Source organism: Gallus gallus, chromosome 3, assembly GCF_016699485.2.
Source record: "Gallus gallus isolate bGalGal1 chromosome 3, bGalGal1.mat.broiler.GRCg7b, whole genome shotgun sequence".
Classification (NCBI taxonomy): domain Eukaryota; kingdom Metazoa; phylum Chordata; class Aves; order Galliformes; family Phasianidae; genus Gallus; species Gallus gallus.
Genome location: NC_052534.1, coordinates 99644578 through 99664664, shown reverse-complemented (window position 1 = coordinate 99664664; position 20087 = coordinate 99644578).

Here is a 20087-nt window from a genome sequence, read left to right as displayed (position 1 = left end):
CCCTGACACAGAACCATTAATCTCAACCCTCTGGCTGCACCAGTCACCAGGGACTTCACTGGACAGCCATGATTTTTCAAATATGATGGAGAGCAGGTTGGCAACCACATGAGCCATCTCTCTCCAAATGCCAAGAGAGATATCCAGTCCATCCATGGACTTGTGTACATTCAATTGCATGAGGAGGTCTCAGACTTGTTCCACTGTTACAGTGGGATGGAATCCATTCCCCACACCCTCACCTAGAGGTTCAGGGTCCTTGATGACATGGGAAGCCTGATCACCAGTGAAGACTGAGGCAAAGCACTCACTGAGTACTTCAGCTTTTTCTATTTCTGAGGAAGTCAACGCTCCATTACCTTTTATCAGAGGAGGAACACTCTCCTTGGCCTGTCTCATCTTGCCTATGTACCCGTAGAATCCCTTCTTGTTATTTTTCATATCCCTCACCAAGTTCAGCTCCATCTGTGCCTTAGTTTTCCTAATCCTCTCTACACACCTGGACAACAGCCCTGTATTCCTCCCAGACTACACAACCTTGTTTCCACTTTCCGTACATTTCCCTCTTTTTCCTCAGTTTAAGCTGCAGGTCCTTGCTCACCCATGCTGCTCACCTGTCTCCCCTGCTCAACTACTGCCGGGGGACAGAGAGCCTCCGCGCTCTCAGAAAGGTGTCCCTAAAAAGCTGCCAGCTCTGTTCAGTATCTATGCCCTTAAGGACAGTTTCCCAGGGGATCCCATCCAGCAATTCCTTGAGCTCCCATAAGTTGGCTCTCCTGAAGCTCAGGGTCCAGACTCTGCTTTTTGCCAGACCTGCACTCTCCAAGATCACAAGCTGCACCAGGGCATGGTCACTACAGCCCAGCTTGCTTCCAATCTTAACCTCTCTCATGCTCTCCTCTGCGTTGGTGAGCACAAGGTCCAGTAAGGCTTCACCTCGGGTCCGTCCATCTAATACCTGCACCAGGAACTTGCCCTCGACAGGCTCCAGGAATCTCCTGGATTGTCTGCCACCCGCTGTGCCACTATCCCAGCAGATTTCCAGGTGGTTGAAATCTCCCATCGGGACAACAGCCCATGAGCGCAACACTTCCTGCAGCTGAAGCAAGAAGGCCTCATATACAGGGCTCCCCCTGATCAGGTAGTCTGTAGCAGAACCCAACCACTAAATGCCCTTTACAGGACCGATCCTTGATTTTAACTCACAAGCTCTCAAACTCACAAGCTCTCAACCTGATCGTGGCTGTTCTGCAGACACAGCTCTTCACAATCTATCCTCTTCCTAACACAGAGGGCAACTCCCCTCCCCCTCCTAACAAGTCTATCCCTTCAGAAGCCTGTAGCCCTCAATAAGAGTATTCCTATCATGGGATTTGCCCCACCATGTTTCCATGGTAGCAACCAGGCCACAGTTTCTAACTCCTCCTGTTTATTTCCCATGCTGTGCACATTGGTATAGAGGCACTTCAGCTTGGCTACTGGCCTCATTACCTTCTTGGAGGAGCCCTCCCTAATATCTCCAGGACAAGCCCAGGGTTTTCCCCTACTGCCTCCCAAGCTGACTTCACTCTCACACGCTTCTCTGTCACCCAGTACACCCCCTTCCTCCACTAAAAACCCCTGCTAATCAACCCAGCCAGCCTGCTCCCAAGAATATCTGTGGCCATTCTAGTCAGCCAGTTTCTATCTGCCATCAGCATTCCTCTTTTCTCAAGGCGGTGTCCCAAACCATAGTACCCAAAGCCCTGAGCATGACACCATTCGCAAAGCCATTCATTCAGCATGTCCCCCCTCCTCCTTTTGTCCAAATCCCAGTTACCAACTGAGAGCACAGAGGAGAACACAGCTTGCACTCCCGATCCCTTCAGCAGATTTCCCAGCGCCCTGAAGTCCCTTTTGAACATCTGAGAACTTTTACATAGCTCTTTATTTCCACTGTGGAAAACCAGTAATGGATAATCAGAGGCTTGTTGCTAGGAGCATCACTCGCCTGGTCATCTCTCACCTGGGCTTCAGGTAGGCAACACACCTGCCTGTGCAACAAGTCTGGGAGGCATACTAGACCCTCAGATCTCCTCAAAAGGGAGTCCCCTTCGATTACAGCCCTTCTTTTTTCCTGACTGACGTTGCAGTCATACAGGAAGTAGTCTCACTAGCCTTGGGCAACCTCACCTGCATGGATGGACCTTCACCCACATCCACACCTCCCAGTCCCTCCAGCTCCAGAACCTTAAACCTGTTATGTAAGGGCACCTGGGAGAGGGGGACAGGATGAGAGGCAGTCCCCTCGCTGCCCCAGACAGGGACTTGTTTCCATCCCTCGCTGTCTCTGAGCTCACCCTCTCCCACCTGACTGGGAGACAGCAGACGATCGCCCACTGCCTGAAGAGCATCGCCCCGGTGCGCTTCCTGCAGGGATGGCTGAGCATGACTCCACCAATCAATCTCCCTCTCACAATCCCAGATGCTCCTCAACCTTTGGACTTCCTCCTTTAGCTCTACCACCAGGCTGAGCAGATCATCCACCTGCTCCCAGCGCACACAGGCGGTACCCCTGCTGCCCTCCTGTAGCAGTGACAGGACCAGGTATTTTCTGCAGCCTGAACCGCGACATGGACATGCGTGCTTTAGCAGCTGCTCGTGGCCCTGTGGAGACCGTGGTCGTACCCGGGTGTGTCTGGAGAGCAACGTCCTGTTAAGTGACCCGTTAAGGGCTAAGCCTCCTCGCACACAGCAAGGCGCCGTAACCTGAGCTCCCTGCTCCCCCCACCAACTGCCGCGCCGCGCCGCCCGTCCCCTTCACCGCGCCCTCTGGGCTCTGCCGTTAATCGCACGGAGAGGGGGTGCCGCCGACACTCTTCGCTCCACCCACACGCGTGAGAGCGGCCGGGCTGGAGGGGGTTGCCTCGCTTTCCTTCAGCTTCTTAGAACTTTCTAGGCGCGATTGTGGCCACAACTTGGACCTTCTAAGAACAGTGCTGCGTCGTGACGCTCTGCTACCAGGCTGATCCGCTCGGGGTTTGTCCGGAAATGGCGGACGCAGGTATTTTTAAAACTGCCGCCGACACTCCTCGCTCCGCCCACACGCGTCGGAGCCGCCGCGCTGCCGGGGATGGTGGGGAGGCTGCCTCGCCCTTCCTCAGCTCCTTAGAACTTCTTAGACGCGGTGGTGCTTTATATTAAATGTAGAAATGTTTATGATCTTCGCTTCCTCATACTAAACCAATCATTTAGTGTTAAAAGGCAGTTAAATTCCCTAAGTTGAGCCATCTGTATGTGTGAAAGTAGTCTCAGACCAACTAACCTACCTTTATTTCTATGCCTTTAAATGTACGAAATGTGTGAAAATGGCTTGGCCTTGGCCTTCCTCCTTGGGAGGAAGATAGGAATGCTGTCAGAGATGACAGGCTAAAGCCTACCTGGAATTAAAAATGGCTAGGGAGGTCGAAGATAGCACAAATGAATTCTTGTCAACAGCAAAAGGAAGACTTGGGGTCTGCTGCTTAATGAGGTGGGTGCCCTGGTAAAAGGTGGTGCTGAGGGGCAGAAATGCTGAAGATGTTCTGTGCTTCAGTCTCCTGCTCTTGGAAATCCCAGACACTGGAGGTAAGAGAGAGAGCCTGGAGGAAAGGTGACTCCACTCTGGTTGGGTAGCTGGTCAGAGATCTTTTAGGCAAAATCATTGTCCACAAATCCCTGGGCCCTGATGAGTTTCACCCATGAGTGCTGAGGGAGCTGGAAGAAGTGACTGCCAAACCGCTCTTGATAATGTTGGAAAGATGTTGGAGAAAGGGAAAGGTGCCTGAGGACTGGGGGACAGCCAGTGTCACTCCAGTCTTCAAAAAGGGCGAGAAGGAGGATTCAGGGAACAACAAGCCAGTCAGCCTCACCTCTGTGCCAGAAACGTGATGGAGCAACTTGCTGTGGATGCTGTCTCCAAGCAATTGGAAGGAAAGTAGGTTATCAGGAGCAGTCGACATGAATTCACCAAGAGGAAATCATGCTCTTCCAACCTGGTAGCCTTCTGTGATGTCAGCACTGGCTGGGTAGACGAGGGGAGAGCGGTGGCTGTTGGGTACCCTGATGTCAGCAAGTCGTTTGACACCGTCTCCCATAGCATCCTTATAATGAAACTAAGTGTGAGATAGTGAGCAGACAGTGAGAAAAAAGGAAACATCACTCCCATTTACAAGAAATGGAGGAAGGAGGACCTGCAGAACTACAGGCCAGTGAGCCTCACCTTTCTGCCTGGGAAGATCATGGAAGAGATCCTCCTGGAAGATATGTTACGGCGCATGAGTGTTGGGCATGTGATCTGAGACAGCCAGCATGGCTTTACCAAGGGAAGGCTGTGCCTTCTGTGATGGAGTGATGACTCTGGTGGACAGAGGGAAGGTGACTGATGGCATCTACCTAGACTTGTGCAAGGCCTTTGACATGGTCTCCCACCACATCCTTATCCCTAAATGGGAGAGATACAGATTTGAGGGCTGCACTATTCGGTGGATGAGCAATTGGTTGGAAGGCTATTGACAGATGGGTGTGTTGAACGGCACTATGTCCAGGTGGAGGCCAGTGATGAGCAGTGTCCCCCAGGGGTCTGTCTTGGGACTGGTGCTTTTTAATATCTTAATCTATGACATCAGTGATGGGCCCAAGAGCACCCTCAGTAAGTTTGCCAATGACACCAAGTTGAGTGGTGCGGTTGACACATTAGGAGGAAGGGATGCCATCCAGAGAGACCTTGACAAATGCAAAAGGTAGGCTCCTGTAGACCGAACGAGATTTAACATAGCAAAGTGCAAGGATTTGCACTTGGTTCAGAGTAATCCCAGATACGCATACAGACTGGGAGAAGAACTGCTTAAGAGTAGCCCTGCAGAGAATGGCCTGGGGGTCCTGCTGGATGAAAAATTGAACATGAGCCAGGAGTGTGCTCTTTCAGCTCAAAAGGCCAATGGTATCCTGAGCTCCATCAGAAGACGGGTGGCCAGCAGGGAGAGGGAGGTGATTGTCCCTCTGTGCTTTGGCCTCATGAGGCCCCATCTGGGGTACTGTGTCCAGGTCTGGAGTCCCCAGTAGAGGAAAGATATGGAGCTGTTGGAGGGGGTCCAGATTATGGCGCGGAAGATGATCTGAGGTCTGGAGCACCTCCCCTACAAAGACGGGCTGAGGGAGCTGGGCTTGTTCAGCCTGGAGAAGAGAAGGCTGCGAGGAGACCTCATTGCCACCTTCTAGTATTTAAAGGGGGATTATAAACAGGGAGAATCAACTTGTTACAGGGGTAGACAGTGATAGGACAAGGGGGAATGGTTTTAAGCTCAAGGAGGGGAGATGTAGATGGGATGTCAGGGGAAGTTGTTTTACAGAGAGAGTGGTGAGGTGCTGGAACAGGCTGCCCAGGGAGGTTGTGGATGCTTTGTCCCTGGAGGTGTTCAAGAGCAGGTTGGATGGGACCCTGGGCAACCTGTTCTAGTACCAAATCTAGAGGTTGATGGCCCTGCCTGTGGCAGTGGAGTTGGAACTTGATGATGACTGGGGTCCCTTCTAACCCAGGCCATTCTGTGCTTCTATGATTCTGTGTTCATTGGCACAGAGTGCATTTGAAGGCCTGTAGCTAGCAGTGTTCCCTGGGGGTCTATACTGGGTCTGGTCTTGTTCAATATCTTCATCAACCTGGATGAGAGGATAGAGTCCACTCTCAGCAAGCTGGCACACCAGATGGCTGTGCTGCCATTCAAGGAGACCTGGACAGAGTAGTGAGTTGGGCAGAGAGGAACCTCTGGCAGAATTAAGTTTTGTGGACATAAAATGGCCAAGAGATTTTCATTTCTGGAAAACGTTTCATATGTATAATTTTGTGGTTGTAAATTCTCAGCCATAACTGTCTTTCTAACACAACTCCAGCTGCTCTCCAGCCCTTCTTGAGCACATATTTTATTTAATTTGCCTTATTTCCCTGTCTGACAGATTTGTTCTGTTTTTTTTTATTTTCCTCTCTGTAATTTCTTTAAGATACTGTTTGTGTTTCTTGTGTCCTGTCCAGCACAATCATTTCTGAAAGAATGGAGCAGACATGTCCAACCCATGACCTGTGGCCGCTTGCTGCCCCATGCCATCATGGCAGTAGCTCTGTCCCAGGCTGGCCTTGGCCATGCACCCATTGCTGACAACAGCCAACTGATGGTGTGCGATCAGCAGTGTCTGTGCTGAAACTGGGACGATGCAGTGCAGTGATAACCCAAGTGATGGCAAATGATTTTATACATTTTGATGCACTGGCTAAACACAGTTCTGTTAGCAGCAAAAAATAGGCAGCTGTGCTTTCTATTTTGATAAAGGAATGTGAGAATAGGTTTCAAGATTGCCAAAAAATTATCAGTTTGCAACTCCATTTTCAACCCAAACACATCACCTTCTGATTTTCTAATGAAATGTTTAGAGTTGCAATCAGACATTCAATTTAAATCTGATCATGTCTCTTCACCAGACTCCTATATGCTCTGTCTTACCAGAGAAACTTTTTCCTCCTTTCACTGAATCCTCCAGAAAATTCATTTTTCATGTAGTATTTTGGAAATAAGAGGAAATGGAAATTTTGCGGGAGAGTCATTTGCTTTTCCTTCAGGATTAGAATCTTCCAGGTAGTTATGTATGGTACGGAAATAGCAAGGCTGGGATGAATCAACTGTCCTTTCACAGCTTATATAAAGCAAGGAGACACTGCACATCCTGCAACTGAGAAAACTGTATTATATCATCCCAGACTCGTGGTTTTTGGTGTTCTGAACAATGCAGAGGAAGCACATGGACCCATGGTAGTCTGTTCTGTTTTGGGAGATCTAGGATGAATAGTAATTCAGACATAAATAGGGCATGGTAGGCAAAAAAAGTTTGTCTGTTTTGTGCATTGATTCTTCAGCTGCACTGCTCAGCTTTTCAAGAGCCTATGAACATAAGGAGTGGGAGAAGAGTGTGAAGAACTCCACTCTGCAAGCCATCACCCTTACTTCTCCCAACTTCAGATTAGGGATGTTACAGGCTCCATCCTTGCATATTTCTTTTGGAGCCTGACTGTGTGTTTATTGTCCACGTATTTGTCCAAGGGCTTTTTGAACATACTCACATTACCATCCTCTGTTGCCCATTACGTCAGGTATTCATTCTTATTAATCTCTGTGTAAAACAGACTCTGTTCTGCCTATTTTAAAGTGACCGACAATTAGTTTCAATACTACCCACATACAGTACTATTGGATTTGGTGAATGTCAGTTCCACAATCTACAGCCTCCTAACTTAGAGGTTGCCTTGCTTTGAGTAGCAGGTAGGTCTAAATGGCTTCCAGAGGTGGTCTGGTATATAACTGATCTTCCAGTTTACACTGTTCTGCTAATCATGATTTGTGTAAACCATGACCATATCACTCTTTAGTCCTCCCTCTGCCAAACTGAAGTCTCAGCACTTCTTTACATTCCATGTTACTTGGGAAGTGGAAACCAGAACTATATATATCTATATATCAGAACTATATATCAGAACTATATATCATAATCAATATATAGAGGTCCAAAATTTTATGCAGTACCCCTTTGCTTTCTTCTCAAGATCTTTCCTGATGATGCTCACTGGACTGTGGTGTTTTTCTTGAGCTGTTGCTGTCCGCAAATCAGATAATTTCTGAGAACTGTTACTGATGTCTCTAGGGTCTCTTTTCCTGAGGTGTGAATATTACACTCCCTAAAGCTGTATGGCATGACGTTCTGTGGTTTGTGTCTAAATCATTAGATCCAACTTTTGTATCTTAGCTTTGGTGGATGTCATAGAATCATAGGATGGTTTGGGTTGAAAGGGACCTCTAAGATCACCTAGTTCCAACCCCCTGCTATAGGCAGGGACACCTCCCTCCAGACTGGGTTGCTTGCAGCCCCATCCAGCCTGGCCTGGAATGCTTCCAGGGAGGGGGCATCCACAGCCCCTGTGGGCAACCTGTTACAGCGTCTCACTACCCTCACAGGAAAGAATTTCTTCCTACTATCTAGTCTAAATCTACTCTCTCCCACTTTAAAGTCATTTCCTCTCATTGTGTTGTTACATGCCCTTCTTAAAAGTCCCTCCCCAGCTTTCCTGTAGGCCCCCTTCAGGTACTGGAAGGCTGCTACGAGGTCTCCTTAGAGCTTTCTGTTCTCCAGGCTGAAGAGCCCCAACTCTCTCAGCTTGTCCTTGTAGGGGGAGGTGCTCTGGACCTCTGATAATCTTGTTGGCACTTGATAAACATCAGATTTCCTGCTTGGCATTTTTGATACACTACACTGCTGTCTCTGTGCTGTAACTATAGATTTCATGTGTGTTGTGAAGCGTAAAAGGTGAAGAAAAAGAATGGATAAAGATAAGACCAGCTCTAGGGCTGCAAAATGACTAAGGTCTGCCAAAACCTGGTGGGATGATTAACACGACTGGATTATGGCTATCAACAGCTACAAGGTGATCAGAAGGGACAGGCAAGGAAAGATGGTAGGGGGTGTTATAATCTACATTGGGAAAGGAACAGAATGTGAATAGCTGTCCCTAAAGAACAGTCATAAGCAAGTCGAAAAATTACAGGTGACAGAGACTGGGGCAGCAAAGGGATCCTTGTCATCGGTGTCTATTACAGGCTACCAGATCAGGCAGAGCCTGTCAATGAGACCTTCTTCCTTCAGCTACAGGAGGCGTCCCGATCACAATGGCTTGTCCTGCTGGGGTACTGCAACCACCCAGACATCTGCTGGAAAAGTAGCATGGAGAGCTGAAGGCAATCCAGGAGGCTCCTAGAATGCACTGAGGATAATTTCCTGAGTCAGGTAATTGATGGCCCTACCAGGGGGGATGCAATACTGGACCTGCTGCTCACCAATGCAAATGGACTAGTGACATCAGGAACGGAAGCTGCCTGGGCTGTAGTAACCATGCTGTGGTTAAGTTCATGCTGCAGAGGGATATGAGACAGGCAAAATCAGGATGCTAAATTTTAGGAAAGTTAAATTAGTCAACAAAACACCTCAGGAAACTGTCCTCATGGGTAATGGCGCAGAGCAGGACTGGCAGATCTTGAAGAAAGTTTTCCTCGGGGCACAAAAGCTCTCCATTCCCAAGTATAGCAAGTCAGGAAAGGAAGGCAAGTGACTGGTGTGGCTGAACTGGGACCTCCTGGTCAAACTGAAGAATGAGAATGCATTGGAAGTGGAAACAGGGACAGGTACCCTGGGAAGAGTATAAGGAAGCTGCTAGGCTGTGTAGGGATGAGGTCAGGAAAGCCAAAGCCCAGCTTGAACTAAACTTGCCTAGGGATGCCAGAGAGAACAAGAAGGGCTTCTGCAGGTCCCTCAACCAGAAAAAGAAAGTCCAGGAGGCTGTACCCCCCCTCATGAGTGACACAGGCAAGCTGGTAACAGCAGAGAAGGGGAAGGCTGTTACCAGCCTTGGTCTTCTCTGATAAGTGCTCATCTCACAGCTCTCAAACATTTGGTTTGATAGGAGGGGATCGGGGAAGCAATATCCCTCCCACTGTAAGTGAAGACCAGGTTTGTGGGCATCTGAGGAATCTGAACATCCACAAGTCTATGTGGCCTGATGAGACTCATCCCAGAGTCCTGAGGGAATTAGCTGATGTTGTCACTTAGCCACTCTCAATGATATTTGAAAAGTTGTTGCAGTCAGATGAAGTCCCTGGTCACTGGAAAAAAAGACAAGAACACACCCATTTTTATAAAGGGTGACCCTGGGAACAACCAAGCTGTCAGCCTCACTTCTGTGCCAGGAAAGATCGTGGAACAGATCCTTCTGCAAGCTACAAGCTACACTAAAGCACATGGAAGACAGGGAGTTGATACAGGAGAACCAGCGTGGCTTCACCAAGGGCAAATCCTCCTTGACCAACCTAGTGGCCTTCTATGATGGTGTCACTGCATTAGTGGGCAAGAGAAGAGTCTCTGATGTCATCTATCTGGACTTCAGTAAGGCCTTTGACGCAGTACCCCACAACAGCCTTCTCTCCAGATTGGAAAGATATGGATTTAAAGAGTGGGCTGTTCAGTGGAGGAAGAACTGGCTGCAGGATCAAGTCCAGAGAGTGGTGGTGGTTGGCTCCCTGTCTGGATGGGGTTCAGTGATGAGTGGTGTCCCCCAGGGATGAGTTTTCTTTAATGTTCTTCATCTGTGACACTGAGGTCAAGTGCACCCTCAGCAAGTTTGCTGATGACACCGAGCTGTGGGACGTGGTTGACACGCCAGAGGATGGGATGCGAACCAGAGGGACCTAGCCAGGCTTGAGCAGTGGGCCCAGGTGAACCTCATGAGTTTCAACAAATCCAAGTGTAAGGTCTTGCACCTGGGTTGAGGCAACTGCCATTACCAAAACAAGCTGGGGGATGAAAGGATGGAGAGCTGCTCTGCCAAAAAAGACTAGAGGCTACTGGTGGGTGGGAAGCTGGACATGAGCCAGCAGTGAGCCAGCAGTGTGCCTTCACAGCCCAGAAAGCCAACTGTATCCTGAGTCTGCGTTGGAAGAAGTGTGGCCAGCAGCTCAAGGGAGGTGATCCTGCCCCTCTGTTCTGCACTGGTGAGGCCTCACCTGGAGTAATGCATCCAGATGTGGAGTCCAGAAGTGCAGGAGAGACATAGATTTGTTGGAGTATATCCAGGGAAGGTCCACAGGAATCTTTCAAGGCAATGCTGGATCAGGTCCTGGGCAACCTGATGTAGCTGTAGGTGTCCCTGTTCATTGCAGGGGAGTTGGTCTAGATGGCCTTTAAAGGTACCTTCCAAATTCAGGATTCTATGATTCTAATATGACGAGGCAGTTCTTCTGTGTTTTAGTGATTGTAATGTAGTTGAATTTTAACACAAATCTGTTTATCTGATCAAATGTTTTGAAATCTCTGTGATAACTTTACTGTAATGGTGACTTTGACTGCTTTTACTTATTTAGGGTTGATCTGATTTTTGATTCTAGAGTAAGATTCGCTGTCCTTACTAACCATGTGGAATGCAGCAATGTCCTTTAAGTGATTATTCTTTCAATATCTGATGGATTTTCAGAGGTTGTGTACGTATGCAATTGCTTGTTAATTAATCCCTGATTCAAATGTAACTAAAATTATTTATTAAAAGGGTAGTCATGTACAGATCTCCTTTTATTTTGAATGATCTTGATAATCGGTGAACATGAGAGGTACTTAGTTTCAATGAAGATATTAATGACTGTCGGATACGCATTTGTTCCTAGTGAATGATAGGTGTAGTCAGGTCAGCAACTCACATTTTAAACTGTATGACCTGACATCATTCTGGTATCAGAGAAGGCTCTGATATTCATTATCCTTTCTCACCACCTCATTTGTATTGTACAGCTCTCTCTTTAAAACGGGTCCTCTGTAATAGTTCCTGAGTAAAGAATTCATATAAATATCTGTAGATCAATTTAATTCAGTGAAGATGCATCAATATTTTGCCAACAGAGGATTTTCCTTCTGAAAATAAAACACCTTTAGTCTATTCTTGCTTCTAAGAGTATGAGAAGAATGCTGAAATGTTGGTGAATTAGGAAGAGCAGCCTAGCATCATTATGAAAGTGGGTGGTAAGGTTTAACCAGCTTCTTCATGGAGAGATGTGCTGTGGAGGGCAGGACTGGACCTCACATGCTGGTGCCTTCACAGCCAGACAGGTGCCACTAGGTGAGTGCTGTTGCAGGCTGTAGGAACAGATTGTGTTTCTAAGCAAGAACCTCACCTGCTGGGGTCATTGTACAACATGTGCCATCAGCCTCTAAAAATAGTACTCTTCAGGGAACATAATGAACACACATCTTATAAAATATATATCTTACTATCAAGTTGTTGAAACAATTCCTCGTAACTGTCCATAAAGAGATAACAGACTGAGACCATAGCTTTGAATTTCTAAAGAATTGCTTTTACCCATGGCTTTGCTGGTACTTCTCTCAGTTCTCTCTGTGGCAGACAATCCTCATTGCTGATATCTTGGCTCTGCCATCATTCCTGCTGAATTCAGTGGAACTGCTTTGGGAACCTCAGCCAGAAATCCACAGGACCTTGCATCAAGCCAACAGTAAAACAGTTCTTAAGATGAGGATGAATTAAATAAAAACAACATCAATGAACAAGGAGCATCTGTGGCAAGTTTATGTAAGAATGAGTCTAGTTATTTATTAAATTGAAAGCAGTACCCTCATTGAAGTTTCTCATCAGTTTACAGCAAGATTTGACAACGTGACTAAGGGGGAAAAAGTTTTTCTAACTTGCATGCACCTTCTTCTGATTATGTTGTCAAATTTCTTGCATTGTGTATCAGTAAATGATTCCCTGCTGACAACAGGGCATAATATTAGATGTTTCAGGACAGAACTCCTTTCAGACCAAAAAAAAGAAGAAAAAAATTTAAGCAAAATGTCTTATATAGAACTGCAATTTCAACCAATTACATTTCTCCTTTCTGCTTGTATATTACTCAAGGAGTAATTCATAAACTCATTTTAATTACCGAAAAATGTTTACTACTTTTATTTTGAACACTATAGGAATCTCTAAAGATCTGTTATTGAAATATTTAGATGCTCAGGGTAGATAATGTGATCATAATCAATTCTATTCACTTAATGACATGATTATGATTTAAGAAGTTACATTTATCAGGCTGCAAGAGGTGGCCAATTTTATTTGTTCTGTGAGGGGAAAAAAAACGCACAAAGTAATTGAAACAGCAATGTACAGAAGTAAAAAAACATAATACTTAACCTAGGAAGACTCCATGGAGGGACATACAATGACAGCATCACAATCAAAGCATGATATTTTGTATTTGTACATCAGAATATAACAATATAGTCTAAAAGTCACAATGATGTGGGTAAGGACTAATGTCATTTTAAAATGAGATTCTGAAGATAGGACTCATCTGCCTTATATTAGTCACCTTAGGTTGTCTTTTAGGTCAAAGAAGAGAAGCAAGTGCTCTTCGCTGTGATTCTTTTCAAACAGCTGATAGATTGCCTTGAGTTACTTGGTTGGACCTACATTCCTATATTGTAGAGGTTTGCCTTTTCAGGAGTAATGAATTACTCTGTCAAGAAACCTAAAAATTTCTGGATTATATTTATAGTAAAAAAAAGAGAATGTAGTATTAAAAAAAATCAGACCACAATTAATTACCTATGAAGCTAGTTATCTAACCAGAAATAACTAAATTTACTTTGCATTATAAGTTTTAGTTTTTGAAAGAATAAAAACCCCAGATCAGTGTGCTTAGGGTGATGTATTGCTTGGCAACATCTCTTTTGACTGTGTCCTAATCCGTGAATTCTTCCACCTTATTCTTAAAACAATTTCTACAGTTTACCAACTCGATTCTTCACAAACCAAGCTTTTTCATTCATGTGGAATTTACTGCCAGGTCCTGAATTTAAAGAGTAAAGGCAAAATCCAAAGAGTCAGTTTTTTGGTTTGTTTTATTTTTGTATTCAGACTTGCAACTGTCATACTAAATGACATATGTCCTCACAGCAGATAATCTCACAGGTCAACTCAAGAGATATTTATATCACAGTAATGATGCAGAAGGATACAAATATTTTGCTAAGAAATGAGAAGTGGTAAATAGTGTGGTAAAAAGAAGTGGTAAGAGGCAATGATTTGGAAGTCCCACTTTCACAGGACTAGTTCCTCAAAACTTTTAATCGTAGAATCATAGAATGGCCTGGGTGGAAAAGGACCCCAATGATCATTGAGTTTCAAGCCCTGTGTTATGTGCAGGGTCGTCAACCACCAGACCAGGCTGCCCAGAGCCACATCCAGCCTGGCCTTGAATGCCTCCAGGGATGGGGCATCCACAACCTCCTTGGGCAACCTGTTCCAGTGCGTCACCACCCTCTGGGTGAAAAACTTCCTCCTAGGATCTAACCTAAACCTCCCCTGTCTCAGTTTAAAACCATTCCCCCTTGTGCTATCACTATCCACCCTCATAAACAGCCATTCCCCCTCCTGTTTATATGCTCCCTTTAAGGCCAGCTCTTTGAAGTATTACTCTTTCTGTGACCATCTTTATAAGGTTGTTCATGTCCATTTTGAGGATGAGAACTCATTTTGTGTGATGTGAGAGTTTGTAGGAAGGGAAGCCTCATTATCTTAGCTCTGTTGTACCTTTATGAATTTGCCTTATAGTAGTTTAGTTAGAAGGCTAATACTGATTTTGCCCCGTAGCGTTACTGATGTCTCAACAAATTTAACTCTGGTTCAAAATGAAGTCTTTTGGTATTGGCTGAAGCACAATTGGCTGCTTTGTGCTCAGGGTTTGTGCTGTGGTATTTCTTGGAGATGTGGTCATCATTTTCTCTAGCTGGATCTTTCCTGGATTACCCCACTCTGAGTTTCCTCCCAGAATGTAAGCAGGAAGATGAAAGGATGTTACAGGAGTTGCTATGTAGGACTAACCCAACGCATAATGAATGTTGAATATTTTAGACATAAACATTTTAGAGCTATTGGAATCCTGGCATATGAAGACTATGAACAGTCATGTGCTGTATATTTAGCTTATTTCTGAAAGCTTATTGTTTGGAAGCTGTTAGCAATTCCAATAATTGTTATATCCCAGGAGGGAATCCGAAAGAATGGAAAAGCACCTGTACTAAATGCTCTTGCTCAGAGTGAGAGCAGAGCTTGAGTCACTGCTATTTCCTGTCGGGCTCCCAGAGTCTTTTCCCAGCTCTCTGCCCACTTCCATCCTGAAAGCAACTTATGAGATACTATACTACCTTTTTTTTTTTTTCTTTTTTCTTTTTCTTTTTTCTATAATCAGCTTGGACTTGTGTTGGAAGACATCAAGCACTGGGACCTGTCAGACTGGGACTGTGCATACACTGATAAATTTCTTGATGCATTATCTGTTTCTAAATGATCAGTGGACTCTCAACACTCATATTCTTCATAGCACTTTTAAACAACAGCATAATATCATTATGTAAGTAGTAATATTTATGGGAAATTATTAATGAGATTTAATGTACTTTCTCTTCTAAGAAGAAACTTAGCTAGAATTGACCTAGACAAGCTCTTTTAGCCTAAAATTTAATTAACTTGACTTGGCTAATCTTTGAAAGAACAGGCTTGAGCTATTCAGATCTCTGGGCATGTTACAAAGTGTTTTTCTAATTTTGTTCATTATTTAGCTGAGAAATCAGAATGAAGGAAAAAAGTTTTTAAGAAGATATGTCCTTCTTACAGTCTTTTCACTTATATTACAGAAAAAAAATACCCTAATTAAAATTTATATTGTATACTTAGAGTCTATAAAAGAGCTATTTTTAAATGATAATGTATTTAAAATGTATGTTATGCAACTAATGTTTTTTAATATGTGCTGTTTACCCTAGAGGCTTAACCAGCTCCATAATATTCTATTTAATTACAGTGCCACACAAATCTTTTATGATAAACTCTTGTGCATCACCTCATCACCACATTTAATGAGTATTGAATGGATGGTGTGACAGTAAACCAGTTACTTGGCCTTGTATTTGGAGGATGCAATGCATACTGCTGCTAATAATGAGTGTGTCCACATTTTGCTAGTCTCCTATAGGACGTTCCAGTCCCTTAGTATCTAAACATTTCCTAATACCATTTTAAAGGATTTGGCTAACACCTGATATATTTTCTTACGTTCTCCTCCAGAAAGCCATGAACAATGGCAGCTCGTGAAAAGAAAATAAAGGCTTGAGAAATTAAACATTAAAAATCCGAGCATTTATATGTGGCCTATGTTAACACTTCAGGGAGAAACTGTGCTTTGACTAGCACTGAGCATGAAGTGCAGTGTAAATAAACGGGGTCCATAACCTGCCTTGGGCAGCAGGGCATGGAATGAAGATGCCAGCAGAAAGTGGTAAGGGGGAAAAAAAGCAAAGGGTTGACCTGCTGTTTAAAACAGCCTGTCTGATTGGCTTTAGATTTACGACCAGAGATGTGCAATACAATCAGACCAGGGAAAAATGCATAGACAGAGCCCAGAAAAAAGACAAGAAAGTAGCCAGGTGCGGAGAGCTGTGCATGGGATCAGTGCTGCTGGTGAACTGAATCACTTATTCTGAATGTGAGTGGATAGAAGTGTAGTTAACACCTCTCTAAGGCTCTGTCAGTACTAGTAGTTCAAATGCAGTCCTAACAAGCAAATCCAAACCTGTCCCAGCACAGTGCCACAGTAGGTTTCACAGCCTGTCCGCCACAAATCTGATGACTGAAGAGATGGGTTTTGCTTTGTTCTGCACAGCCCGAGTATCTCCAATGGGAACTATGACTTGAAGTCTTTTTCACCCTATGTATTTAGGGAGTGTAGGGGACTTCCTGTCCTTTTAATATAACTGAAACACTGTCTTCAGAATGCTGTGAAAAACTGTGGAAAAGGTTCCTATTCACTCTGAAGGTTCCTGTCCTCGCATTTTTATGTGTATGAAACTGAGCATAGTTATTATTCCTGCATTTGTTTTCCAGTTTCCTACAAAATCTGTGCAACTAACAGCAGCAGGATTGTTAATAGGAATACATACATCCTGGAATGGAGAGAGGAAGTCCAATCCTACAAAGCCTCCAACAGGGGGGTTCACTGTGCTATAACTTTTTCTCCCTTGCATACTTGCACTTCTGTACCATGGCAGATTCTTCTGTTTGTCTGCTGAGATTATTCCATTGGTCTGTTTTTCTGACAACTTCCACAGTGCGACTTTAGGGTCTGTGAAAGCAGCACCTACATCACCTGCATCCTCTTTAACTAAAAGAGTTTTCAGCATAGGTACCTCCATCACTATGTTGTCAGGAAGATAAATGTATGGATTAGAGCACTCATTGTTTTGTGCTTTTGATTATTTTCCCTGTGGGATAGAACTGCTGTAAAGCAGTGACACTTTCATCACATTTTTTTCACATTGAAAAATTATTTGCCTTTAAGTCTGTGATGCATATTTATATGGGTAGCCGATTTATCAGTACTGGGAGCAGTGATCTGAACCAGAGCATTCAAAAATAATGTAATATAAGGCCGTAAAAAATAAAAAATAGGATATGAAGTACCCCTTTAAGAATATTTTTGCAGGGGAGTTTGGTAATAATTAAGATTTCTAAAAGATCAAGGCTCTTTAAAACTGAATTTTGCGTTCATGGTTATTTTCTACAGATGTAATTACTGTGATTTTTATTCTTCATAGCAACCCTTGATCTGCTGTACTAAAAAAGAAAAACAACCAAAAAGGGATGCACTATAATACTTGGTGTTAAATTTCATAGGGAAATTATATTTATCATATATCATCAGTATTATATAATAGAAAAAAGCCACAGTTAGGAGCAGCTATTGAGAAATGTTCAGCTTAGTGAAGCTTCATGATTACATGAATGTTACAGAAAGATCAACAAGAATAGAATGGTGTTTATGGCATTACATAGGCATGAAAATGTATTTGTAATGCTGTGGTGAAGCTAGACTGTTAAGCAGTGGCATATTATCATTCTTAAAGACACATAAATCTGACATTAATAAATGCATTTCGTTTTGTGCTACTCTCTGCCATTTAAAATTAGAGATCAGAATGGAAGGGAAAATGATTATACTTTACTTATTCAACCTGTCACCTCAAATTTGAAGATTTGTGACAAATTTTCTTACTTCATTTTTATTCCCAACCTAACGTAATGACAGGTAGGGACAGGATTTATGGCTCTTCACTCTCAAATTTGAACATGTCTATAGGAAAAATCAAAATGAGGTAAAAGCAGCCATGGCTAAGCTTCTATACTGGGCTTTATTGGATAGGTCCCGTATTCCCAAACAGGTTATGAGATATTTTTTAAGGACTTTTTGTGGATTTAGGATTAAGTATGACAATTCTCTGAGTAACCAGACAATTCCGTGTACCAGACAATGAACTCAGATTAAATACCTAAAATTCATCATGCAAAGTGAAATGAACTAGGTGTCTTGGGTGGGGATACTTACCTGTAGAGAATGAGGATATTTAAGACTAAAAACAGTAAATTAAAAAAAAAAAAAAAAAAAAAGTCTGTCTGAAAGCCTTTCTCCTGAACTTCACAGAGGCTAAAGAAAGAAGTTTGGAAACTGGGCTTTATTCTCAACTTCAAAGGACTCAAATCACATGTTACATAGAAAAACAAAAATAAGGTGGCCTATGTAGGGCCATAAGTGAAGCTATGTGGCTCTAGGCTAAACTGAAATATAAATCTTCCCCACCTGTCCTGCTGAATCTGGGCCTTTGGACTAGAGGACAGAGAAGGCATGCAGAGAACAAAGGTAAAGTTATCTCACTTCTCAGACAATTTGGAGGAAATAGCAGCGAGGTTTAACACTGGGAATATAATATGTTTTTCTAATGTAATCTAGATAGAAGCTGAAGTGCTTGGGGACAAATGATCAAAGAGAATTAAGATCTGTGAGCCCAAAACTCAGAAGAAATTAAGGCTGTTTTAAACAACTAATTAACAAACAAGACCAAAATACTGGAAGACAGTATCTTTAATGCAAAGATATACTTGTTCAGTAATGGTAAAACGTTTTAGTAGAGTAACGAAACATATCTATACTGTAAGTGGAATGGGTGAAGATTGCAGAAGAATTATATATTTTTACTGAGCTTTGCAACAATTGTAGGTGGAGAAGAATGCAATGGAATTTATTTTGCAAGTACTTTTTCCCCAAATGTTAACTAGACCTAAGCATGCAAAAAAGCTGCTTTTGTTCTTCCACATTCTTGCTTTACTTAAGCAGGTGGGGAACTTAGACCCATATTATGTTTATGTCACTTTAAAAATTATGTAAATAGTTGCAAAATCATTTAAAAAATGCACATAAGGGTTTAACTAAACTGCCTAGAAACATTAATGTAATTTTTCAAAATTATTAAATCAGAATTGTAGGGGTTGGAACGGATCTCTGGAGATAATAGACACCAACCTTCTTGCTAAAACAAGTTCACTGGACTCTCTCTAGGAGATCCCTGTCTTTCTTGTACTGGAGAGCCCAGAACTGGATGCAGTGTTCCAGATGTGGCTTCACCAGGGCAGAGTAGAGGAGTAGGATTACCTCGCTTGATCTGCTGGCCACGCTCCTTTTAATGCACCCCAGGACACCGTTGTTCTTCCTGACCTCAATGGCACCTCCTGAAGAGGAGCTCTGCAGAGAAGGACCTGCATGGGCTGGTGGGCAACAGGTTGGCCATGAACCAGCAGTGTGCCCCTGTGGCCAAGTAGGCCAGTGGTATCCTGGGGTGCATTAAAAAGAGTGTGCCAGCACACTGAGGAAGGTGATCCTCCCTCAATTCTATTCTGCCCCAGTGAGGCCACATCTGGAATACTGTGTCCAGTTCTGGGCTCCTCAGTTCAAGAAAGACACAGATCTTCTACAGACAGAGAGCCCAGAGGAGAATGGCAAAGATTATAACAGGCCTGGAGAATAGAAGACTGAGAGGGGATCTGATTAATGTTCATAAATATCTAAAGTTGGGGAGGCAATTGGATGAAGCCGGACTCTTTTCAGTGATGTGCAGTGGTAGGACAAGGGGCAATGGACAAAAAATCTTAAACGTAGGAAGTTCCACACAAAGATGCAGAAGAACGTGTTTACAGTGTGGGTGACCGAGCACTGGAACAGGTTGCCCAGGGCAGTAGTGGAGTCTCCTTCTTTGGAGATACTCAAAATGAGCCTGCATGGTTTTCTGTGTGACCTGCTGGTTGGTTCTGTATGTTTTTTGGGAGGAGAAACTCAGAAATGCCTGATTTATTTTTTTATTATGTTCTTTCCTATAGGTGTGGCTATGTGATGTACCTAAACCATTAGAATTAAAGTGCTTGAACACTTAAGCCATCAAACAACTATGTAAATTAGGAGTGAACAGAATACAAAGTTGCAAGAACTCCCCCCCCCCCCCCCCCCATTTGTTGATGCTTTGTCAACAAACTTGCTAAGGGAGCACTCTCTTCCTTAAATCATATCGTTCTGGTACCAGCCCTTCCATTCACTGCTTCATAG